The sequence below is a fragment of the Chelonia mydas genome, chromosome 1, assembly GCF_015237465.2.
Source record: "Chelonia mydas isolate rCheMyd1 chromosome 1, rCheMyd1.pri.v2, whole genome shotgun sequence".
Taxonomy (NCBI): domain Eukaryota; kingdom Metazoa; phylum Chordata; order Testudines; family Cheloniidae; genus Chelonia; species Chelonia mydas.
The window spans coordinates 56547674-56574702 of NC_057849.1; the positions used below are offsets into that span (position 1 = coordinate 56547674).

At 45.1% G+C, this 27029-nt stretch overlaps 2 long non-coding RNA genes across 25 annotated transcripts in view; one reads left to right on the forward strand and one right to left on the reverse strand.

Annotated features, from left to right (window-relative positions):
- LOC114022498 overlaps positions 1 to 27029 on the forward strand; it is a 138052-nt gene that overhangs the window by 70127 nt on the left and 40896 nt on the right. For 5 of the 24 annotated variants that reach the window (XR_006286692.1, XR_006286677.1, XR_006286687.1 and 2 more), the window contains one exon: positions 20025 to 22380. This is a non-coding gene — a long non-coding RNA (uncharacterized LOC114022498). Of the gene's footprint in view, positions 1 to 5736; positions 5953 to 20024; positions 26968 to 27029 lie in introns of those variants that run through there. The other 19 variants (XR_006286686.1, XR_006286699.1, XR_006286696.1 and 16 more) reach the window with 16 other exon arrangements.
- On the reverse strand, positions 8779 to 15009 carry LOC122463390. The gene is made up of 3 exons (XR_006286721.1): positions 14556 to 15009; positions 10192 to 10300; positions 8779 to 9092 (listed from the first exon to the last, which is right to left on the reverse strand). It is a non-coding gene; the product is annotated as an uncharacterized LOC122463390 (long non-coding RNA).

Consider the following 27029-nt stretch of genomic DNA (forward strand, 5'->3'; position numbering starts at 1 on the left):
CTCTTCCAATCTGCTCTGGAGGAAAATTCCTTCCCGACCCCAAATATGGTGATCAGCTAAACCATGAGCATATGGACAAGATTCACCAGCCAGATACCCAGGAAAGAATTCTCTGTAGTAACTCAGATTCCACCCCATCTAACATCCCATCACAGGCCATTGGGCCTATTTACCATGAATATTTAAAGATCAATTAAGTGCCAAAATCATGTTATCCTATCATACCAAGTTCTTGGTTCTGAGGGGAGGGGCTGAGCTTGTTTTGGTGGTGGCATTTCAGCAGGGATGGGAATCTTTCATCATTTTTTTTTCCATATTTTTAACTTCCTATTGTAATAAACAGGAAGTTTCTGGACTTCTAAAAAAAAAGTTTCAGAAACTTTCAGTAACATAAAAAACAAGATGAATTTTCATACAGTACAATAACAAAGTGAGGATTGTGATTACATCTTCCAGCTACTGTACAACTGTCTCCAGAAGAATAACACCATTAAAGGTATGTGAAATCAAACATATGATTAGGTTAGTCATACTGGGGTAAACTTCAAGCATTATTGGGCCTGCTTAAATTGAACAATATCAGCCTAAGTAACACTCAGAATCCTTTTATTTAGATATACAAGGTGGGTGAGGTAATTTATATTATTGGATCAAGTTCTGTTGGTGAAAGAGACAACATTTTGAGCTTACACAAAGCTCTGCTCCAGGTTTGGGAAAGGGTACCTCAAGAGTGTCACAGCTAAATTCAAGGTTGGACAGATTGTTGAGCATGAGGAATTAACACATGTTACAAGAAACCATTCAAGGGGAAGTAAGCAGTTAACACCTGCAGTCAAAGGACGGTAAGTGGGTTACACTACATCAGTTTATCAAGACTACTCCTACCCCAAGTTGAATTATGTATACTCTCCAAGGGAATGAATTTCAACCCCACCACAGAACCTATTAGTATGATAACTGTGGCAAACTAGAATTCTTTCTTTGATGTCACCTCAAAGAATTCTTTCACAACAAAGATGACATCACCCTCAACTCCATATTCCCCCAACTGTCACAGAAAAAATAATCTGGACCCCCACACAGCAGATGAAACTACACATTTGATCATTACACAATCAACTGTGAAATCCTTAACAAACATCACCTCACAAACACCACACTCTCTTCATCACCTTCAGCCCCCAACTAAAACCTCTCCAGCGTATCATCAAGTATCTACAACCTATCCTGAAGGACGACCCATCACTCTCACAGATCTTGGGAGACAGGCCAGTCCTTGCTTACAGCCCCCCAACCTGAAGCAAATACTCACCAGCAACCACACACCAAAAACGCTAACCCAGGAACCTATCCTTGCAACAAAGCCCGTTGCCAACTGTGTCCACATATCTATTCAGGGGACACCATCATAGGGCCTAATCGCATCAGCCACACTATCAGAGGCTCTTTCACCTGCACATCTACCAATGTGATATATGCCATCATGTGCCAGCAATGCCCCTCTGCCATGTACATTGGCCAAACCGGCAGTCTCTATGTAAAAGAATAAATGGACACAGATCAGACGTCAGGAATCATAACATTCAAAAACCAGTTGGACAACACTTCATTCTCTCTGGTCACTCGATTACAGACCTAAAAGTGGCAATTCTTCAACAAAAAAACTTCAAAAACAGACTCCAACGAGATATTGCTGAATTGGAATTAATTTGCAAACTGGACACCATTACATTAGGCTTGAATAAAGACTGGGAGTGGATGGATCATTACACAAAGTAAAACTATTTCCCCATGTTTGTTCCCCACCCCCACCCCCCCACTGTTCCTCAGACGTTCTTGTCAACTGCTGGAAATGGCCCACCTTGATTATCACTACAAAAGTTTTTTTTTCTCTCCTGCTGGTAATAGCTCATCTTACCTGATCACTCTCGTTACAGTGTGTATGGTAACACCCATTATTTCATGTTCTCTGTGTATATAAAATCTCCCCACTGTATTTTCCACTGAATGCATCCGATGAAGTGAGCTGTAGCTCATGAAAGCTTATGCTCAAATAAATTTGTTAGTCTCTAAGGTGCCACAAGTACTCCTTTTCTTTTTTGCGGATACAGACTAACACAGCTGCTACTCTCAAATCTCTCCATGATGACAACGAACAACTCTCCAATGCCACTCATAATAAAGTATTCAAATAAGACCCCACACTACAGTTTACCCAAGAATTTAAGGATATCATCAAACCTTTCACAAAACAACTCTAAGAGAAACTCTACAACTTCGTCCCCTTCTGCAGACCCATGCCAGTGACCTGCATGCTGCCCAAGATATACAGACAAGGGAAACCAGGCAGACTCATCATATCTGGTCATGGCACTGTTATTGAAGGAATATCAGGACTCATAGAAGCCATCTTCAAACCACTCATCACATAAAGAGCCAGTTTCCTCCAGGACAAACTGACTTCCTCCAGAAACTCTGCAACATTAACAACCTCCCTCAAAACACCATCCTTGCTACCATGGATGTCATCTCCCTCTACATCAACATCTCTCACTATGACTGCATCACTAGCTTCTTCTAATATCTATAAGACAATGGGCAACACTCAGAAATCCACCCCAAATAAATTGCCAAACTCAGCCATTTCATCCTCACCCATAAAAAATTTACATTCAACAGCAAATACTTTGTAGAAACCATGGGAACAGCTATGGGTACTAGGACAGCTCCCCAACATGTCAACCTCTTCACAGGCCACCTCAAGGAAGTATTTCTGGAAAAATGCACCACAAAACCAGTGATTTACCTGAAATACATCAGTGATATTTTCATTCTTTGGACAGACGGCCTGAACTCCCTCATAGACTTCCACCACAATGTGAGCCACCACCTATTGTCTGGGTGCACATTCTGGGGTGCAATCCAGCATAGATGCCAACTCCGTGGGTGCTCTGGGGCTGAAGCACCTATGGGGAAAAAATGGTGGGTGCTGAGCCCCCCTACCTGAACCTGCCCCTCCCCCCAGCACCTCCTGCCTGCCGGCGGGCCCTGTGAATCAGTGCCTCTCCCTCCCCCCCAGCGACTACCACTGGGCGTGGATCAGTTGTTTCACTACATCAGGAGGTGCTGGGGGGGGAGCGAAGGCACGGCATTCTTGGGGAAGGGGCGGAACTGGGTGGGGTTGGGGTGGGAAGAGGCATGGCAGAGCTGAGAAGAAGCAGGATGGGGTGGGGCCTTGGGAGAAGGGGTGGAGTGGGGGCAGGGCCTGGGGGGAGCACTCCCCCCCAGCAGATTAGAAACTCGGCATCTATGCAATCCAGACCAGTGAAGAGTTGTCACCTTTTACCTTTTAACACTGAGTGCCTCACAATGCCTTGCCACTGCGGTTCTCTCCCTGGGACACTTACAGTCAGCAACAGGTATGGAATTCGTCTATATACCGGGTAGCCCTGGTCCAAATCTTTGGATCCTGGAGCCTGCCTGCAGTATCACAGCTTTCCACTGTCTTCTACCAGCCTTGGTTAACAACTGGTATGGCGACACCACACTCTCCTAACCCCAAATTTTTCCAAAAATGTGTGTTCTGAAATGTCCTTTCCTGGAACAATCAGAGGGATATTAATCTTTGTTGCCCTTTTAAGGAGTCAGTATTCAACAGTTTGCTTCTTTAACTGGAGTTAACAAACAGGTCAGTTTACACACAGTACTGGTTTGGTTTAGATTAAAAATAGAACAAGTTTATTAACAAAAGAAGATAGGATTTTAAGTGAATTCAAGTATAGGAGATAAAGTTAGAAATGGCTACCAGCAAATACAAGTGAAAACATCTAAAACTTAATCTAGCAAGTTTTGGTTCAAGGCTTTGTTTAAGATAGCCTTTCTCACCCGCAGTCTTCCAGCAAGATGATGACTGACCCTCTCCTCAGTCATAATTAAGGCTCCATGACTGTCATGGAAGTTACAGATTCCATGACTTTCCCTGACCTCTGTGACTTCCGCAGCGGCTGGTGTGGCTGGCTCTGGGGCTGCCCAAGCAGATCAGGCAGCCCCTGGGCCAGTTGCGTCAGCCGCTGCTGGGGAAGTTTGGGTGTGAGAAACAGCTCAGGGCTGGGGGTTGGGGTGTGGTGCAGTGTGGTGCTTACCTGGGAGGGGGGCTCCCCTATGCAGCTCATAGGCAGAGGGTCCAGGGAGATCTGTGTACTGCCCCTGACTGGAGGTACTGTCCCCGCCTGGAGGTACTGCCCCCGCAGCTCCCTTTGGCTGCGGTTCCTCGCCAATGGGAGCTGTGCATCCAGAGCTCATGGTGGGGGCAGCAGATGGCGCCTCCCTGGCCTTCCCTCTCCCTAAGAGCTGCAGGGAGATGCTGGCTACTTCTGGGGAGCTGTGCGGAGCCCACTCGGGAGCCTGCCAGCACCTCCAACCCTCTCCGCCACCCCCAGCAGCAGCGGAGGTCTCGGGCCGCGCACCACTGCCCAGACAAACCACCCCCCCAGCACCAGTGAGGGTTCTGGCACATGCACCACCACCCACTTCCGCCCCAGCACCAGCGGAGGTCCCGGGCTGCCCCCCACACAGCACCCGCAGTGCCCCCCGACCGTCCCCCCAGAGCATCCACAGCCCCCCAGCCCAAGTTTTAGTTAGGGGTATATAATACAAGTCATGGATAGGTCACGGGCCATGAATTTTTGTTTACTACCCATGACCTGTCCATGACTTTTACTAAAAATACCCGTAATTAAAACATAGCCTTAGTCATGATCTCTCCCAGAGGCCCAACGGTGCTGGTGCCCATGGACAATATGTCGCATAGGCTGGGGAAGGCTGTACTTCCCCAAACAGCCCGGCGTGGCCCTGCTCACACTCCTTCACGAAGCCCCCTCCTGCCTGCCCTGCCCCCTTTGCCCCAGCCCAGGTAGGCTAGTCCTCTTCAGGGAAGCGGGCTGGGGCTAGGGCGGCCAGGACTTGGCGCAGCTGGGACTGTCCAGCACTGGAGGGCCCCCGGGTGCTGGGGCCACGCCACCCAGCACTGGGAGGTGGGTTGGTTCTGGGGCTGCCTGCCCATTGCTGGGGGAGAAGGGGGTTGAGGGCACTGGAGGGGGCTGCTCACTCTGTGCTTGAGTGGGTTGAGGGCACTGAGGGGAGGTGCCTGTCCTGTCATGGGTCAGGGGGGTTGCGCACCGCCCACCCGCTCTGCACTTGGGTGCCAGGGGGGCCGCGAGCTGCCTGCACACCCTGCACTTGGGGGCTGCGCACTGCCCGCCTGCCTGCCCTGTGCTCAGGGGGCCATGCTCTGCCCACACGCCCTGCACTTGGGGGGCAAGAGGCCGCACACTGCCTGCCCACCCTGCGCTCATGGGCCGTGCACTGCCCAGCTGCCCTGTGCTCAAGGGGTCATGTGCCACACACCCGCCCTGCACTTGGGGGCCAGGGGGCTGCATGCTGGCTGCCTGCTTGGAGGCTGGAGGGCCCACGTGCCGCTGGCCTACCTGCCCAGTGCTCAGGGACTGGGTGGGCTGCACATTTTGCCCACTTACCCAGTGCTCCAGGGCTGAGGTGGGAGGGGCTGGCAGCCGTGGGATTGGAGGGCTCCAGCAGTGGAAGGAGGGGTGGGTCCTCGGGCAGGGCTGGCAGGGGGCTAACCTCCCCCAACTGGCAGTTCACATGCCGCCCATGATGGTGCCTTTGTCTTCTTAGGGCAAAGTGATAATTTGGGGTTTATGTGGTTTTCTTTTATAGACCAATGAACCTTTGAAGTGGATTCTTCTGAAGGTTACCCTTAAAGTAAAGTTTATTGAAGCAGTGAAGATGGCAACATGGAGTCTGGTGATGAAGGGAGCTGTATGCTCTTTCTTCCCCCACTTGTGTTTGCTGAAAGGCAAATTATTCTGTTTCCTACCATCTCCTCCTTCTGCAGTCTTGAAGATCCTGTTTACTACTTGTACATAAATTGAGGTAAACCCACATTCCTTTGTTTAGGATAGACCTGCCTAATACTTTTATCAGGCAGTGTTTTGAAACTGTGCTAATAACCTCATATGGGGGAATTAATTACTTTACATATAATATTGCTACATACATTTCACCACGATATTATTGGCCAGTGAGTTATTAGTTTTTAAATTATATTTCACAAGGCATATTTTATACAAAGATTATTACAGTAGAGTTTAGGGTGTAAATACATGGATGCTTTTGGTCACACCCATCCATCAAACTCCTTCGAGAATCCTCCTACACCAGCATCAATTTCCTGGACACCAACATCACTTTCAACTATCAGAGGGGAAGCCGTGTTCGTCTGGATCTGTAAAAGCGGCAAAGAGTCCTGTGGCACCTTATAGACTAACAGACGTATTGGAGCCTAAGCTTTCGTGGGTGGATGCCCACTTCTACAGACAACTATATACAAGAAACCCATGGACCATGCTTTTCTTCACAGATGCAGTAACCATCCCAAACACACCAAGAAACCTGAACAGCCAGGTACTCAGATACCACAGAATATGCTCTGAGGAGAAAGTCTGGGATACAAACTTTAACACACTTAAAACCGCCTTCACCAAACAAGGATACTCCACCAGAGAAATAGATCACATCATGGAATGGTCCACCCGAATACCCTGAGAGAACCTGCTTCGATATGGAGAGAGAGAGGAAAAAAAAGCTCTGATATAGCATCTCTAGTTGTCACCTACCACCCCACCCTGGAACCCATATGGGGTATCATTAAACAATTATAACCCATACATGAGGGACCACATCCTGAAATAAATCTTTCCGAAACTCCCTCTGCTGACCTTCAAATAACCCCCAAACTTTGCCAAGTTCATACGAAGCAAGGTCCCCACAGCCCAGGATTCACTAACTCAAAAAGGCACTAGATATTACCATAAATATTGCCATAACAGATACAAAACCTCCAGGCATATCTCTATTGCTACAATGAACAATACCCTTACAACACAACTTTCAATATCCATGGTCCTACACATGCCTATCACAACATGTGATGTACCTCATCCAGCGCACTAAACACCACAATGACAACTGTGTGGGTGAAATGAGACAATCACTACTCTCCCAAATGAACTCTCCGAAAAATGATAAAAGACAAAAACATGAGATCGTCCATAGGCAAACACTTTTAAATTAACAATCACTCCGTATTTGACCTTTTGGTCCTTGTCCTCAAAGGAACCTGCACAACAACTTCCAAAGATAAGCCTGGGAACTTAAATTTATGAATGTGCTAGACATTAAAAATCATAGACTCAATAAAGACAAAAAGAAAAGGAGGACTTGTGGCACTTCTTAGGTGCCTTTTCTTTTTGCGGATACAGACTAACACAGTTGCTACTCTGAAACCTGTCAATAAAGACACTAGATTTATGGCTCATTACAACAATCTGTAACCTACTAACACTCCTTTTGTCCTCTGACTGCAGAGGTGTTAACTGCCCACTTCACCTTAAATGGTCTTTAACTCCTTATGCTTAACAATCTGTTCCACCTTATGTTTAGCTCTGACACTCTGAGTACCTTTCCCAGACCTGGAGAACTGTTCTGTGTAAACTCAAAAACTTGTCTCTTTCACCAGTAGAATTTGGCGCAGTAAGAAATATTACCTCACCCACCTTGTCTCTAATGTCCTGGGACCAACACGACTATAGCTACTCTCCTTATACTTAGCTTCTTACTCCCTCTTAGCTGCCATTTTTACAACTGTAGACTCAGCCTAGCTTCTTTATGTTGCCTAGATGTCAAGGAGGTTAGACTCTTATCCTTGCCCCTTCAGTCTTGGTATTCTTTCCTATTTTTGTTTACCCTCCATTGTTACACTTTAAATGAAATACTTCACATCCAGCCTAAGAGATGAGCATGTGGTTCTTACCTCTCTGACGTCATAGAATCACAGGAGGAACAGTACATAAGTCAATTTACTAATCATTCAATGATTTGTGTACATAGTGAATACTAACAAATATATACAATGTGCCTGTTTTTTTTTTCTTTGAGAGAACTACATCTTTTTGCTGCCAAATGTCAGTCTCTTCAAACCAGTACAGCGACTCGAATGTTGGCTGAAGGATTTAAGTCACATTCACTGGCAAAAAGATGACTTCGGTAGCAGAAAGATGGTTCCTATAACTAGGCTTTTGTAATTGATATTGATAAAATCAGGGTTCTACTGTAAATGTTTTCTGAAAAGAGCTGGACGAGAGAGAGTGCTCTGCATTACCATATATGCGTCAATTCTCAGTTACATTAGCTGGGCTAGGAGTAGTGCAGAGGCAAATGTGTTCCTCCTCGGCTGCTGAGGGAATGTCTTATCAATCAAAAACTGTCTTTGTGAATACATAGCATTGATTGGTTCCAGAGTAGCAGCCGTGTTAATCTGTATTCGCAAAAAGAAAAGGAGTACTAGTGGCAATAATTGGTTAGTCTCTAAGGTGCCACTAGTACTCCTTAATTTTATAGCATTGATTAACGTCCAAAAGGAACTTAGCCAGGTAATTTGGAAGGATAGAGACTAACACAAGGCCTGAGCACTTGTGCTTTCTGTCTGCCTAATTCCATCACAGCTAGAACCAGTTTGCTAGGTCTAAATACTTTGTAAAAGCTGGTTCTTCTTCAAGTGGTTGCAGACGTATATTTCACTCACTTGTGTATGCACAAAGCACATCAAAGTCAGTGCCTTTAACACCCACAGCAAAGCGTACCGATAAGAGGTATTATATCCCCATGCAAGGTTTTGAGTGTTTTACATCCAGCTCCTAATTCTCTTGTGTGATGACAGCCAATAAGAGATTACCTCAGGGGAGATATAAATCCACACCTAAAGACAAAGAGTCTAAGAGGTTAGACTTGATGGGGAGAATAGTTTATTCAACCTCTTCATTACAAATACCCATTGCAAACCAACAGGTGTTTTTATCTAAGTATGACTTTGTGAACTGGGATGCTATGTCCAAGTTTACAGATAAGTTGCCAGAATCCTTCAGGAATTCATTGCAGAAGGCAGTGTGGTGGCCAAGACATCTTTGCAGTCAGTGGCGGACATGGCAGATGCTTCATCCAGACTTATGCCTCAGCTGCAATAATGAGAAGAGCCTCATGGTTAAAGAACTCCAGCACAGCTCCTGAGGTCCAACAAACATAGATGACTTACCTTTTGATGGATGAGATTTTTCTGAGAAAAATGAAGAGACATTGCATTATTTTAGTCAATGCTACTTTGCTGTCATTGGGGGTCTATGTCCCGGCCACAAAAAGATATCATTATTGAGGTCAGCAACAACACCAGCGATATTGTCTGGAGTGATGCTTCTGATAGTCATCCTACCCTGCTAGGCAGCAAGACTTGCCCAGAAAAGAGCATAAATTGCAGACAAGACGACCTTCTGGGTCCAGTTGTAATCAACCAGCCCATCCTCCTCCACCTTTGGGCAGGCAGTCTACTTGACTTTCATATCGAGAGCACCATACCAGTTGTGAACTTATCGACCACTCCTCCCCAGTTTGGGACAGGCTAGCTCACTTCCGCAATATTTGAGAAACAATAACTATGGAAAAATTGGTTCTAAGCCCTGTAGGATCATGTTATGCCATCCAATCTCTGTCCATTCCCCCCTCTTATACCCCTGCCCCATACTTTTTCAGGACCCCTCTCATGAGTCACTGCTTCTAAGCAGGTCCAAACTCCGTGTGCTCTGGGGGCTTTAGAGGAGACCCTTCATCATCATCAGGGAAAGGAATTCTACTCCCAGCAGTTCCAGTCCAAGGGAGGGGTGAGACTCATCCTCAGTCTCCGCAATCTCAACAGATACATCAAATGCCTGAGATTCTGCATGGTTACCCTGGCTACTATCTTCCTGCATTGGATCACAATGACTGGTTTGCTGCTCTTGGTCTTCAGGATGCCTACTTCCAGGTGGCAATTTTCCCAGGTCACAGGAAATGTCTGAGATTTGTATTGGCAAGTCAGCATATCAAATACAGTGCTCTCTTTTGGCCTATCCTCAGACCCACATGTTTGCCAAATGCATGTCCATAGTGGCAGCCTATCTCAGAAAGGGGAGTATTATGTGCACAAGCAGGGAGGGGCTCGTTCTAACCAATTTTTCCAGGAAGCAATAAAACTTTGGCATATTTGCATCAAAGAGGGCCTTACCGCCACAGCAGCACACTTACCCAATGTTCAGAATCAGTTAGCTGACCACCTCAGCAGAGATTTTTCCAGAATCATGAGTGGTCCCTGAAGAACAGCGTGCTGAGATCCATCTTCAGAGATTGGGGTATTCTGGCAATCCATTTGTTTGCAACAAAAGACAACAGAAAATGCAGTCAGTTTTCCTCTCAAGTGGAGTTCAGTCCAAGCTCTTCAACCCAATACCTTCCATTTGAATCGGGGTCTAGAGCTGATGTATGCTTTCCCCCAGTTCCTGTTCATTCCTCAGGTTATCCAACTGAAGCTGAATCATGTCAACCTGATACTCATCGCACCAGCTTGGCTAAGACAGTATTGGTTCTTGGATCTTCTCAGCCTGTCTGTTTGACCTCCCAAACCTCTTCCCCTCCTCCCAGACCCTCTGACACAACACGACAGTCAGATTCAGCATCCAGCACTGAGCAGACTGAACCTCTGAGCATGAAGGCTGCTTGGCTAGATGAGGAGGAAGGACATCACTCGGAAGTGGTGCAGGGAGTCTTGCTTAACAGTAGAAGGCTTTCTAGTAGGACTAAATATTTCACCAAGTGGAAGCATTTTTCTGTTTGGTCTCTAGCTTGGAGAATCCAGCCAAAGCTAGCATGTATTCAGGACATTTTGGCTTATCTGTTGCATTTTAAGTCCTAAGGTCTGTCTCTCAGCTCCTTGAGGGTCCACTTAGTGGTGACATCAGCTTTCCGTCCACCGATTCAAGAGAAGTCAATTTTTTCTAACTCCCTGGTGGGTAGAGTGTTAAAAGGGATTGTCCATCTCATCCCTCCTGTTAAAGAAACAGCACCATTATGGGACCTTAATCCAGTGCTAGCCCTCATGATTCCTCGATATGAGCCCTTGACAACCTGCTCTGTCCCTTCTTTGCCAAAAAATAAATTTTCTCAAGGCCATAACGTCCGCAAAGAGGGTGAGTGAGTTGCAGGCTTTCATGGCAGACCTCCATATATGCAATTTTTCAAGGATAAGGGGGCCCTAATGCTACATCCAATATTTTTGTTTAAAGTGGGTTCGCAATTTCACCTTAACAAAACTGTATATTTACTGCACTCAAATACAGAGGAACAGCCCCTTAATACATTGGAAGTGAGACCGTGTTTGGTGTTCTATTTGGAGAGGACTAAATTCTCTACTAATTTGCCTCAGCTCTTTGTCTCATATGTGGATGAAGGGTCAGGCAGTTTCCATACAGACAGTCTCCAAGTGGATTACTTCCTGCATTACATATGGAGTAGCTCAGTCTACATCTCCTCAAAGACTAGTACTCATACAATGTACTAGTACTCATACAATGAATACAGCCCAAGCGACTGGTCATGTTCCTCACATTAGACATTTGCAGAGTAGCTCCTTGGTCTTTAGTGCATACTTTTACCAAGCATCATGCTTAGGGACCATTTTAGTCAATTTCATGGTCAGAGGATTTTAAAAATCATAAATTTCATGATTTCAGATATTTAAATCAGAAATGTCACGGTGCTGTAACTGTAGGGACCTGACCCACCTCTGAAGGCAGCAGCGCAGAAGTAAGGTTGCCACCCTGACTTCTCTGCTGCTACTGGCGATGGCGCTGCCTTCAGAGCTGGGCAGCTACCACTCTCCAGCCACCCAGCTCTGAAGGCAGCGCAGGAATAAGAGTGGCAATACTGCGACCCCCCTACAACACCTTCTGACCCCCGCAAACCCTCTTTTGGATCGAGACCCCCAGTTTGATAAATGCTGGTTGCCCACATGAAAGCCGTATAGAATAGGGTAAAAGTAGACAAAAGACCAGATTTCACGAGGGAGACCAGATTTCACAGTCCGTGACGCATTTTTAGTGCCATGAATTTGGTAGGGCCCTAATCATGCCATTATGACTGTGTCGAGATCAGATGAAAACTTTGGGAGGGAAGTTTTGCCGTCATTCTGTAGACACAGTCTGAGCCCCACCCCCTTCACTTACTGTTTGTGAGTCACCTGAGTGGTATACACACCTGCAACTGCTCAAAGAAGAAGAAATGGTTACTTACTGTACTATAACTGTTGTTCTTTGGAGATGTGAGTACAAATGTGTATTTCATGACCCACCCTCTGTTTCCTCTGCATCGGAGTCAGTGGCCTTAAATTCCAATCCAAAAGAACTGAGGGGGCTAGGGTAGTGCCACCCTTATGTAGCCATGGGAGGGGCTACAGGGCCCAAGGGTGCAAGCACCACCCCAGCAGGTACTGCTAAGCAAAGTCCTCCTAATTTGGTGTGCTGGGCGCATGCACACCTGAGAGGAATACACATCTACAGCCACATCTCAAAGAACAACAGTTACAACAGTACAGGTAAGTAACCATTTTTTCCTTGTCATGGGCTCAACCTTTGGAAGCTCTAAAATTGTTTCTGAATGCCCCTGTGAAAGATGAAGTCTAACCAAAAAGATAACAGCAGTGGTATAGAAAGAGCCTTTCTCATTAGAAAGAGAATGGGATCCGGTGGCTAGATTATTGGACTGCAAGCCAGGAGAGCTGACTTCTGCCTTTTCCACTGACCACCTATATGACTGTGGATAAATTGCTTCAGCTCTGTGTCTCAGTTGCCCCTTCTGTAAAATAGGGATATCTTCTTTTGCATAGAGCTTTTCATTTCTAAGTCTCAAAGCACTTTACAAGAACTAAATATTTTTATTAAACTTAGTGACTTTAGTGCTTGTGAAAGATGCTATATTGTCAGCCCTGGAGAGTGAATTGTTTCTTGTAGAACAAGAACTGAAAATTAAATAGAAAACAGTCTTGGCCAGTGCTACTTTGAGTGAAAAAGGTTTGTTTGACTTCATGGAAGAACTCTTAAGACTTTGACCAGACTAGGGTTTAAAGAGGATGCTTAGGTATTTGTTTCCAAACAGAGCAGTTGCATATGTTGCACTAATTCTTACGTTTCCTGCACTTCTTGCTGAGGGGGCCCTACTCAGTTTCCTATACCCTATGCTAATTGAGGAATTCAGGAGTTTAAAATACAGTCCTGGTTTCACAAGTTTAGGCTGTAGCTATGGATTTATTTATTTGTTTGTTTATTTTTAAAATAATAAACGAAATACATTGGTGCATGTTGATTTTGTGAATCACTGACAAGCCTTAAATCTAATGAGTGTAAAAAGTATACAATTACAAGGTTAACAATATTCACTAAATTTAACTCTTATGAAAGAATTGAATATATAGTACTAATTTTCAGCAATTAGACCTGTCTCATGATTTCTGCATTATTTTATCATGATTAAGCTAATTCAATGCATGTACAAGTCATTGACAGTTAAATCTGCATGTATGCAACAAGAGAATATTGTGTACCTTTTTGACAGTAATGCATCATCTTGATGCAGGAGAGACAGGGCTAGGGATTCTTGTCCAATTTTCACTGTTCAGAGGTTTGCCATTATAGTACCTGACTGCAACTTCAAAGGACAAATTAAGTCTGTACCAAGGCTTAAATTCAGCCAAAGCCAACCAGAGTGGAGTTCCGATAAATGCTTTAAAACCCATGGGAGCCCTGGCACCTCCTGCGGGCTTCTGCCCCAAGAGTTCGGGAAATACTCGGGGAGAATTTGAGCCCTGGTCTGTACGGCTCCCATATGTCTCCTGCTTACTGGCTTATTGGTTCTTCTTCGAGTGCTTGCCCATGTCAATTCCATTCTAGGTATGTGCGTGCCCACATGCGCAGCCGTCAGAGATTTTTGCCTTAGCAGTATCCATAGGGTTGGCTTTGGTGCCCCCTTGAATGCCGCACTCATGCATCGGTATATTAGGCGCCGCCAGCCCTATGCCCTCTCAGTTTCTTCTTACCACCCATGGTGGTTAGTCAGAGTTTCCCTTGCCTCGCAAGGGCTAGCAGTTCTTCTACTTCAGTCTTTGCTGCAGGCGATCCTAGACTATCTTCTGCACCTCAAGCTCCAGGGGTTGTCCCTGTCATCAATCAAAGACCACTTGGCCACTATTTCAGCTTTCCACCCTTCACTCCAGAGAAGGTCAGTCTTCGCTCTCTACATGACGGTCCGGTTTTTGAAAGGTCTGGAGCACCTCTACCCCCACCTCAGGGATCTTGTCCCTCCCTGGGACCTGAATCTCATGCTGTTGTGACTCCTGGGTCCTCCCTTCGAGCCTCTAGCTTCCTGCTCACTTCTCCTCCTCTCCTGGAAAGTTTCTTTCCTGGTCGCAATAACGTCCACCCGTAAGGTCTCTGAGATCAGGGTGCTTACTTCAGAGCCGCCCTATATGGTGTTCTAAAAGGACAAGGTCCAACTGCGGCTGCATCCAGCGTTCCTGCCCAAGGTAGTTTCATAGTTTCATACCGGCCAAGACATATACTTACCTGTCTTCTTTCTGAAGGCTTATAAATCGGAAGAGGAGTGCAAATTGCACACCCTGGACATCAGGAGGGTGCTTGCCTTCTACATCCACAGGACCAAGCCGTTTCATAAGTCAACACAGTTTTTTGCGGTGGCAGACAGGATGAAAGGTTGCCCAGTGCCTGCACAGAGGATTTCGTCTTGGATCATGGCCTGCATCCGTTACTGCTATGACCTGGCAAAGGTGCCTCCACCAGCAACTGTGACTGCCCACTCGACTAGGGAGCAGGCTTCGTCAGCAGGCTTCCTGGCCCAGGTGCTGATTCAGGGTATCTGCAGGGCCACCCCCTGGTCATCTGTCCACACATTTATGTCTCATTATACGTTCACCCAGCAAGCCCAAGACGATGCTGGCTTTGGCAGAGCTGTGTTGCAAGCCACATAACCAAGCTTGCCGCCAGGGATACTGCTTGTGAGTCACCTAGAATGGAATCGACATGAGCAAGCACTCGAAGAAAAAACAGTTACCTACCTTTATAACTGTTGTTCTTCGAGATGTATTGCTCATGTCCATTCCATTATCCACCCTCCTGCCCCTCTGTCGGAGTTGCTGGCAAGAAGGAACTGAGAGGTCATAGGGCCGGTGAGGCCTAATATACCGATGCATGAGTGCGGCACTCCAGGAGGCGCTACGGATACCACTAAGGCAAAAATCTCCAACAGCCAGGCACATGGGCAGATGCCCACTGAGAATGGAATGGACATGAGCAACACATCTCGAAGAACAACCGTTACGAAAGGTAGGTAACTGTTTTTTCTTACTGATCTCATATCAATCCCTCACTACCAGAGAGTAGCTTACTGTGTCCAGGGGAAATACTAATAGTTAAGGCCCCAATTTTGCATATTTTGTATGGACAGACCTCTGCTCCTACACAGAGCCCATTAAAGTTAATGGTGGTCTGTGCCAGCACCGTGGCTCTGAATGGAGCAGCTGGCAAGATTGGAACGTAAGGTTTCTGTAGCTCAAAATTTTTCTCTTTTAGGGTCCCCCCCCCCATGTAAAAATTTAAAATTAATGAAAATAAATAATGTGAACCAGTCTTCTGCTGCTCAGCCTCGAGTCCTAGACTCCCAATATTTGGCATCATGAGGGGGACTCTTCCTTTGAGCGCACAAGGGCCTGTTGGAAATAGTGATGATTTTTGGTACAGGTGTCTTACAAAATGGTAGATATGCCCTTGAGAGAAACCACTAGATTTTACTTACTCTAATGTAATGTGAATTTCATTAGCATTTTTTTCCAAATAATTTGAAAGTAATATATAACACTGGGGAAAATCTCTAGAGGTATGTAAAAAACCAACAACTGTGTGTGTGTAGAGGAGGGGTGGTGCTCAGGGGATAAGAATAGTTGTTGTGTATTATCTCCTTCAAGAGAAGAAGAAGGGCTTGTCTACACTTGAAATGCTACAGTAGCACAGCTTCACCACTGCAGCCGGGCCACTGTAGCACATGAGTGTAGACCAGAGGCGGGCAAACTTTTTGGCCTGAGGGCTGCATCGGGTTTCGGCAATTGTATGGAGGGCCAGTTATGGGAGGCTGTGCCTCTCCAAACAGCCAGACATGGCCCAGCCCCTGCCCCCTATCCGCCTTCCGCCCCGCTTCTTGCCCCATGATGCCACCCCCCAGGACTCCTGTCCCATCCAACCCCCCCCGTTCCCTGATGGCCCCCCTGGGACCCCTGCCCATCCACCCCGCCTGCTCCCTGTCCCCTGACCACCCCTGGAACTCCTGCCCCTGACTGCCCCCTGCTGCCCCATCCAACCCCCACTCTCCTTCCTGACTGCCCCCCCGGGACCCCTACCCCATCCAACCACCGCTTCTCCCTGTCCCCTGACTGCCCCCAGACCCCCTGCCCCTTACTGCCCCCTGTCGCCCCATCCAACCCCCCACTTCCTGACTGCCCCCCCGGGACCCCTGCCCCCATTCAACCCCTGCTCCGTGCCCTCTGACCACTCCCCCACCCTGACCACCACCCCTGAACTCCCCTGCCCTCTATCCAACCCCCCCCCCCCGCTCCCTGCCCCCTTACTGCACTGCCTGGAGCACCCGTGGCTGCTGGCACTACAGCCATGCCGCCCACCTCAAGCCAGCCACGCACTGCGCAGCACAGAGCACGGGGTCAGGCCCGGCTCGCAGCTCCGCCACCCAGAGCATTGCGCCGGTGGCGCAGTGAGCTGAGGCTGCAAAGGGGCCGGGGCGAGCCGCCCGGGCCAGGAGTTCAGGGGCCGGGCAGGAGGGTCCTGCGGGACAGATGTGGCCCGCAGGCTGTAGTTTGCCCACCTCTGGTGTAGACACTACCTACGTAAATAAGAGGAGTTCTCCTGTCAGCATAGGTAATTCACCTCCCTGAGAGGCTAGTGCACTGGGGGTTATATTGACTTAACTATGTCGCTCAGGGGTGTAGATTTGTCATACCCCTAAGCGATGTCACTGGATTGACCTAACTTTTTACTGTAGACCAGGCCTCATTTATACATACAATCTTAACACAATAGAACTGGTATAGACATAACTTCGGCATACTCCAAGTAGTTGTGCCATGCCTCTCACATCATTAATAAGAGTACGTCTATCCTGCAGCTGGGAGTAGGCTTCGCAGCTCAGGTAGACAGAGATATGCTAGCTCTGCTTGAGCTAGAGCACTAAAAATACCCTGTAGTCAGGTACCAGAGGCAGCTGCTCAGGCTAGCTGCCTGAGTACAAACCCAGGGGGTCTGGGCAGGTTGTATTCAGGTGGCTAGCCCAAGCAGCTGCCCATGCTACCCCTGGCTACATTGGTATTTTTAGTGCAGTATCTCAAGCAGAGCCAGAGCATATATGTCTACCCAAGCTAGGAAGCATGCTGCCAGCTTCAGTATAGATGTAGAGGAATGATATAAAATAACACAAAGTTTTCTCACTTCTTGAATAAGCCATTTTTGTTGTGTTTTCTGACATATGGTGTTCAGAGACAAGAAAGATACACAAGGTGTTATCAGGCAAAGATGGTAAAGAACTGCATTTATGGGACTGCTATCTGTTAACTGACTTCTGGAACTACCAATTACTTAGGGATTGTCTGAAACCCATAATGTGCCTGATGATATGTTGTGCATTTGGATCACTTATTTAGCTAAAAGATGCATGAAATCATGTACCCAGACAGCCCCCTGTTGGCTGCAGTGTCGTGGAGGCTCCAGAAAATAATTCTAGTCTAATTCAGCATTCGCTTGCCTTCCCTAAGCTGCTTTTAGATTCACCTGTCTTAGATGGTTACAAATAAAAAAACAAACATTTTTTCTTGTTGTACCATCTACCAATTTAGTCACAAATGTTGCTCCTTTTGTCTCTAAGATAATCCATGTAGAAAGTTGAGAGTCTGTCAGTGCCTATAAGGCTTAACTGAAGCTCAGTTCCAAAGGTCCACAGTGAAGACTTGAGTGTTTGGTCCTTCTGGTACAAATTAAGACCGCCTCATTAAAATATTAGACACGTATTCTAGGACAGTGTACATTAGTCTGACATAATTTTGGGGAAGTATTACCACCCCCAAAATCCAAGGAAAACAAAAAACATAAAGAGCAGGGGGAGAATGTTTGAGAGTTCAAATTTGTCAAACGTAGGCTTCAGCCTTATTTTCAGACTATTCTGACTAGGCTACAGGGATCTCTACAGCAGCTTCTGCTTTTTCGCCAATTAAAAGTCTGACACCTTCAGAAGTTCAGAGTACATATATCATCAGCTCTCAATTTAATAAGGTACAACACTACCAAGGAGACCCTTTTTTTTCTGTGTTGCTTCTTACCTTTTCTAACTTCTTCCTTCTCTTTGTGCAGGCTAGGTAAGCTTTTAACACAGTTGTCCTTCTGAGCTGGGCTGTTGTCCATTTAGATGCAAGTTACCAAACAGGCCCAGGGGCTAGTGATTTGGGGTGCCTCAATTTTGGGGTGCCCAAGTTGAGACTCCTTTAAAGAGACTTCATTTTTGGGGGAAGCAAATGTTCACCACTTTCTGAAAAGCAGACCACTTAATGGGTTTCTCAAGCTGAGTACCTCAATATTGAGGCACACACAATCACTAGTCACTTACAAATATTTAGACTTCAATTCTTCTTTAAAGGGCTGCCTTGTAACTAGTATATCCATTTGGTACCCAAGGTGTAGCAAGCACTATACACACACATGCACAACAGTCCTGCCCAGAAGGTTTAGTCACAAAGCTCTCTTGTGCCTAACAGGCAGAGTATAAGTTGGGACAGTGTGGAAGTCCATCACCCCAATGGAAGTTCCAGGAGGCCTCCTACTTCCAGGGGGACAAAGCCTCATGATCCATGACTTGGGGACATCATCTTTTTGCTTCAGATATGTTATAGGTTTTCAAAACGCTCATTGGCTTCAATGGATGCAGTTAGGCCAATGCTGAGCACTTTTGAAAATCCCACCCATAAGCAAAGAAGCAAAGTCTGTCCCCTCACCTAATAAAATAAAGTAGGCACATAGGGACTGGACCCCCTAAAGAGAGAGACACTGGTGTGATTGACACATAGACCCATAGATCAGGAGACATGGTTTCAATTCCTAGTTGTGCCACAGATCTCCTGTAGAACCTTGGGTAAGTTACTTATGGCCAGATTTTACAGGTATATAGGTGCCTAGCTCCAGGAGTCAGTTGCCTAGATACCTTTGAAAAATCTGATCCTTAACCTCTCTGTGCCTTAGTTTTCCATCTATAAAGTGGGACAGTCCTTCCCTACATCACAAAGGTGTTGTGAAGATAAATTCAGTAATGTTTTTTAGACACTGAGACACTACAATGACGAGCACCATAGAAAACCCTATTAAGAAGTAATAATTGACTCAGTCTTAATCTTGAATTTCAGTTATCCAAAATTGGCAACGTGTCCTTACATTTTGGTCCAAAAACCTGACTTATTTTTGTAGTTGCTTCCAGCGGAAACTTTCACTCACAATTGCTTATGGGAACAAGGACTAATATTTGGATATCCATCTACCTGACTGCAACTGCAGATCACTTAGTTAAGCATCTATGTACCATGTTTCTACCTACAATTCTGTATTGTGGTTCAAAATTAGAGGCTTAATTTGGGGCCTCTTTAAAATTTTCATCCAAACTGCCTTTGCTAATTTTCCGGAATCACAGCAGAGTCGTGAAACAACAGCAAAGTTTTAAAATATTTGTTGCAAGGCGATATATTTCTAATCTGTTGCATTGTTTTCACAGTAGTCTTATAACAGTGCCAACCAAGGAGTTAGGGTCTCTTTGCCAGCTGACAGACAGTGTAGAATCTTGTGGGGAGAGAGGGCGAGGGAAGTTGAATGATAGCCCTGTAAAGGAGCTTGCTGGTTTCAGAGCCTCAGTTGAGATTTCAAAGAGTGGTGATAATATTATTTTAATATTTTGTTTGTCTTGTTGATCCCGTTCTACAGTCCAAGATCCATGTTCTCCCCTAAGATCACAGAATCATAGGACTGGAAGGGTACTCGAGAGGTTTGCTAGCCCAGACCCCGCACTCAAGGTGAGAGTAAGTATTACCTATACATTTACTAAATCAGAAACCAAAGACAAAGTAAAAATAGCTTTTAAGATATATATAATTGACAAGCAATCATTAAAACAAGCTATAGTTATACCTTCCCATTGCTTATAATTGAAGATTGAGATAGCTAAAATTTATTTACAAATCAGGGCCCAGATCCTCACTGTGTCAAGTTCTGCTTGACATAGCAGAAAAGAGTGGAGGCAAAGGTGGTTTTAAATCTCTCACTATCCCTGGACCCATTGTGGGGAAGACCAGTCTCCAGCAAAATTTAGAGTAGCCTTCTGGCTGCTCTAAATTTTGCCCAACAACAGTGACTCCCAATAGGCTGTTCTGCAGCCAGAGGTCACTGGGTACAACATACTCTGGCCATATTCCCTCCCACCTTCCGCATGCTCTCTGTGCCAGTGGGGACTTGCAATCTTCCTCCCCAAATAGTGCTGCAGCAGGATTGATGGGGGCTATTTTGGGCAAAGGAAATGGCAAACAACCTTGTGTGGGCAAGGATTACAATTTCTTTCTACTCTGTGGAGTGCCTAGTTACTCTGATTCTTTATTTCCTAATCCACAATTAGACTGCTCCATAACTTGTGGTTATTTGTTTTCCTTAATGTTATCATGGAAAATCCAAGTAATCTGTGTTCCTTTCAAATATTTTTAAAAAGTTAGAAAGCACAGTTTACCCTGGAATCTGTGATGCTATTACCCCATCCATTTATATTTATCCTGCACATTACCCTATTGTTAAAAATATTCTCAATCAATTTCCTCAGAAACTGTGGTGTGACTCTGGTCTACAGTGAAGGTGACCTTTACGTCCTCTTCTGAGGATGGTTAACTATGAACAATTGTCCAATCTTGAGGAATATTTGGTGTTCTTAGGGATAATTGAAAAATCTTTATCATGGTCTCCACGTTTTCACATTTTATTTCTTTCAGAGCTCTTGGATAAATAGCATGTACTCCTGGAGATTTACTGCACTTGAGTTTCTCTAGCTGCCCATAACCTCTTCCTTAGAGACCTCCAGGTCTGTTAAAGCTATACTCTAATTTCCCGTAAAACATGCCCTTGGGATATTAATTTCTCTATTGCCTTCTATATTAAAAACAAATGAATTATTTGCATTAAACTTCTGTATAACTTTTCCATTCTCTTTCATTTCCCCCTTTGGTACTATATAGGACCTAAGGATAGACAAAAAGCTTTCTTGAATGAAACGTCTTTAAAAAATCTATTATTTTCCTTAATATCTTTGGTTATTTGTTCTTCATATTGTATATTTTCCCTTTTAATTCCTGGGTCCAATTTCTAGGTTTGACTAGGGCAAAAAGAAACATTTCTTCACTTCCACATGAGAATGAAGCGTGATGTGGATGAAAATTATTCATATAGTGCCTGTTATTAAATGTTGAATGGGTAGCTCTGAATAAAGGTAAGGTTGCACAGCACTTTCCATTATAAGACGACCCTTATTTCAGTGGTTTGTAACATTGTTAAACTTTAACCAGTCAGGCTGAAGTTTCCCATGTTGGGTGTCTGTCTCTGACTGAATTTTTATTTTAAAGTTTCTGCAAAACAGTTCAGCCATTTCCAATAATAAGATTAGAGGAAAATATTTTGTTTTGAGTGCCACAGTTACTGGTCTAACTGCACCTCTGATGCCTCCTGGTCTCTTCGAGTGCACCCACTCTCAGGTCTCAGGCCTCACATCACCACCTTTCTTGGGACAGAATCACACAATTCTCCCACTCTCAGATTGAGTCCTGGCTACAATCCCCTGTGATTACCTCAGGAGGTCTAACAGACTCAGACCCTTCAGTTCTGTTCACTCCAAGAGCATGACAGTAGTAATAAGTAGCTAGGAAGCCTTCGTAAAGCAGAGTATTATTTATTAGAAAAAAAGCATTTCAAATAAAACACATTTTAGAAACAATAAACCAGTCTATACCCATGCCTGATTTTCCCTTTCGCTTACTGTTCCCTGGATCTGGGAAAGCCCAGCTTCTTCAGGCTCCCTCCATAGAGACTCTCCCTGCATCAGACTGTCTCCTCGGTCAGTCTTGGTCAACTGACCACCGTTCTTCTCCTGAGAGGGGCTTTTTAACTGTTTGATGTTCTTTTGATCTCTAGGAACACAGCTTTGGTAAAACAAGGCTTGCAACTTGTTAGAGACAAGATCCAGGATCCTTGAAGCTAACAGGTTATCCCGTTGTCTTTCAAGTGTATGCGTGGATGCTTCCATCTGGTAAGCTATTGTGTTACCTTCATGCACAGACCCCATGGAATTAAAGTATTATGGGCATATAATAAACATTCCACTACCCCCAAAATAAGTTAGAACAATACAGTCATACACAAAGTTTTAATATCCTACCATAGTTACACAGTAACTTTATCTCACTAATCATCTCACATACACTGTTCATAAAATTATTACATCTCAGGGATGTGCCTTGTTATGTTCCTGTCAAAATCTGGCCAAGCTGTAAACCTCTGAAAAATCTCAATGTGCACATACTCAGTAGAGACCATTCAGAGTTTCGTGGCTAAATTATCTGGATTCCATCCTCACTGAGCAGGCTCCTTCCCCTGAGGGTTCCTTGACCTAAATACTGAACAGGCTGTCCATGCACCTTTCCCACAGAGTGACTGAGCATGTTCCATCCTGGGCCTATGGGGGCTCAAGTAGATTTTCCTTGCAATTCCTCCTCCTGGCTGCCAAGGGCCACTGTGGTGTCAGACCGTGTGTCATAATCTGGGATTTAAGTGATCAGACCTCATGGTCAGAGTTGTTGTGGTCAGAAACCAGAGGTCAAAGACAAGAATCCTGAGTCAAGCCAAGGGTCAGAGCTGGAATCAGGGCCTGGAATCCAAACCAAGGGTAGAGTTGGAGTCAGTAGCCAGAGGTGGATCATAGAAGTCGGGATCTGGAACAAGGCAGGAGGACAGGCACCAGGAACAGGACAGGAAGGCAGGAATCAGGAATGAGGCAGGGCTTAGGAGTCAGGTGAGAAGAAAGGGTCCAATGTAGCAGTCAGCCAGAGATTTACTTGGTTGGTTAGATGACTGCCTGTGCCTCCTTCTGGCTTAAATAGTGAGTCAGAGCCAATTGGAGAGGCTGAATGTCTCTTCCTGTTGGAGCTTTTGTGGCCAGTGCCAGGGAGAGCTTGAGTCCATCATCTCATACTCTGTGCCCAGTACCAGCAAGCTCCTAGGTGGTGGCTGTGGTCTGAGCACTGTTTGAGTACCTTGGGTTTGAGACCTGCAATCCTTCAATGTTCACATACTGTAATGAAGATCAAAGAGACGGACTCTCGTGTGCTCTCAGTTCTCCCCCAGGTGGCTCCCAGGTAGCAGAGGAGGAAGCAATCTGACTAAAATACAGGGAAGTTGTAGGAGCCCAGGGGTAGGGAATAGGGGAAGGGAACAGGAGTTGGTGGGGAGTGAATGGAAGAGGAGGAGCTGGGAGCATTATAAGCACAGAAGGGGAGTAAGGCATTTAGAGAGAGGGGGCTGGATGGGAGGATGGATGCAGGAGCAGCTAGCACAATGTAGCTAGGTCCACTATAATATCGTTCTCTATTTACACTCTTTACATAGACTCTGCCCTCTTTTCTATTTTTAGCCTTTGCCTGTTTACCTCGTTATATTAATTTTTAGGCAGATTCTCCAGGAGAATGGAGAAGAACAATGTGCATATCCCTGTTTACACAGCACTCCCTTCCCACAGGCTGACTTATGGACTCTTCCTGCATATGAGAATAGTGGCACTAGAGAGGCAGCTGCCACCCACATTGTCTCCAATAAAAGAGTGAGATCGCCTTCCCAGGCAGATCCCTGTGATCCTTCAGATAGAACCTTTCCTACCATTCCATCAATAGTGGTGGTGTTACCCCTAGGAGTGGGTTGCAGGTGTAAGGAGATAGCCTAAAGAAAGGTGCAGAAATGAGAGAAGGAACAAGAATCAGTAAGGCTTTGCCACTAAATATAACATCATGAAATTAATGTCCCAGGGTTGATAGTCTATTTTTATTACATTTTTATTTTTGCTACTACTGGCTATAAAATATAAAATTGTTGGAGGCTGTGGTTTTCAAAGGAGCTTCAGGGAAGTAGGCTTCAGACTCCTGTTGAATTTCAGTGGGAATTAGGTGCCTATCTCCCTTTTGAAAATCCCAACCATAGTGTTTTTAATCTCTTGTATTTTGTCATAATTGTGATGCAATAGGTAGTGTTGCAGTGCTTAATCCTTCAGCAGTTTAGGCAGACAGCCAGCACTTGACTTACTTCATTTTGATAACCAGTTATTTGGAGAGGTGAAAATGCAGATGAGTTCCCTGTAGTAGGCTCACACATTGCTGTTTCCAGCATTTCTGAGGATTTACTTGGGGAATGAGATCTATCTTGTTCCACTAGAAGGAAGTTACCTACTGAGTGAACCGTCACATTACAGCGCTAGCAATGGAAGAGCAAGGGGAAGAATTGTATACACAAGACTGTAGTCTTATAGCAAATAATTTGGGGGTTATACTGCAGCTGAAATGTTGTCATGTTCTAGAAAAGTGACATTTGGTTTTTTTAGACAGAAGTCGGTTTAGTCTATATTTCATGTGAGGACTGATCATTCATATCCTACACAATCATTTGAAAATATACACGGCTCTAGGCCTTTCTGCAATCAGCGCCAAACTACTCTAGTTAATGTTGGTAGATCCATTTACTAGTCACTATGTAGTATTCTCTAATTGAGGCCTACCTACTGCAGGAGGCAGGGCAGAAGAAGCAGTGTCAAAGGCCGGGACAACTTTCAGGGCTACCATAACCAACAGACCTTCAGAAACAAATAGCTGCTCTGCTAGGTCCCACTTCTTTATTTTATGTGACTTATTATATTGTTGATACAAAGTTTAGTGGGCTGCTGAAGATACACAGGGATCAAAGCCCCAGTACATATTCCCTTGCCCCTGTAGTGGTTTCTGAGGACATAAAATTTATACACAGCCCTCACAGAGGAGCATTCTCTATCATCACTTTGATTTGGTCTTTTATTTTAGGAGTTCTCAAACTGTGGGTTGGGACCCCCAAGTGCATCACAACCCCATTTTAATGCGGTCGCAAAGGCTGGTGTTAGACTTTTTGGGGTCCAGGGCCTAAGCCCCACCACCCGGGGCTGAAGCCAAAGCCTCACCACGCAGGACAATGATTACATGCCCCCCACCCAGGGCACTAGCCTTTGGCCCCCAGCTTTGGCCCCCCCTGCCCAGTGGTGGAGCTCGGTCTTCGGTTCCCCCCTCCTGGGGTCATGTAGTAATTTGTGTTGTCAGAAGGGGGTCACAGTGCAATGAAGTTTGAGAGCCGCTGTTTTATATGCTTGGCTTCAGCAACATCTAGTGGGAACAAATCAATACAACATTTGGTGGAGAGTTGGATTTCCTTGGGATGGACTGAAATTTGATTGTAGGTGTTCATGCTGGGGGGGGAGAAAAAAAAAATCAATAAAAATAAAGCTGTGCAGCTGCACTAGGTCAGCACAAACCAGGAACAAAGCCGAAGAGGCAGGGAGAAGGTGGCTTGTGGGTGGTCGAGCGGCTGCTACCCACTTAACATTCGATACCACTTTCCAGCAATTGGGGTGTAAATCTCCTTGACAATTTTACAAAGCTATCCAGGCATTACTATGATCTAAGAATAGAGTTCTAACTCGCAGCTCGCACTTACATCTAAAAGCAAAATCCATACTGGACCAGAAGAGTACTTCTCAGCTAGCCTGTACGGCATACACCGGCATATACCAATGCATCCATTTCAAGGACAGATCAAGCCCTGCTCACCCCCCACTGTGATTAAATTCCTTTTCAGCACTTTAGATTGAAACTAAGCAAAATACAGTATAAAGGGAAAGTCTATTGCAGAAGAAAGCTTCCTCCAACTCTAGTACCTAGAAACATGATGTTCCAACCGCTCTTTGCACGTGTGCAGGAGAGGAGATAGGAAGCAATCATCATGGTATCATTCTTTCACCCAGCATGTGTTAAATAGTCACATACCAGAACATGGCCTGGTATTCTTCATTGTTTTCTTATGCAGTTCAAGTATGCTGGCAAGAACTGTACAAAGAGTGGTAGTTTTCCATTAGCATGGCAAATAAACCAGCTGATTTGTCTTTTCTTTCTCCCAACTCAAGCAAAATCTTTATTTAAAAATCCATTTTAACTAATTAATAAGTAGCACATGCACAGAGCACAAGATATTCAAGACTGTAGTTTTCTTAATTCCTGAAGGGCTTTCATTCTTTTTCCAGTATCTACAAAGCTATCACTAGAGATACAAAATACCTTATAGTGCAGACTCTCCCCAAGTTAGCATCAGCAGCTTATTGTATATTAAAGTTGGAAATAGACCACCCCATCTCACAAAAGATGAAAAATAAATCTTTAAAAGACCCCCCCAGAGCTGTAAAGGAGTTTAACAATTTTTTTAAAAGAATGAGAATGTACCACTAAAGATCCACCCTTGTAAAGTGGGATAATATTATCCTACTTGACAAGGGCATCAAAAGCTTAAAATATTGATAAAGCCCTTTGAGAGCCTTGCATAAAAAGTGCTAGACAAGTTCCAGTTATAAAGAAAAGATAGAAGCAGTGATTTAAAAAAGGAAAGAAGATAGTCTAGCCGATGTGTTCCTTATGCATTTGCTTTTTGCAGATCTAACAGCCAGTCATTAATGCTTTTCAGAGGGATTTACTATTTCTCTAATGAAACCACAGAAGAATATGGAGGGCAGATTACACTAAGAACGGAAGGCAGTCTCGTATTTCAGGTCTGGTTTCCTTTATATCCAGTGATCCCTTGTTTAAAAAAAGGCAGAGGCAAAATCACTACTTCATCAACACT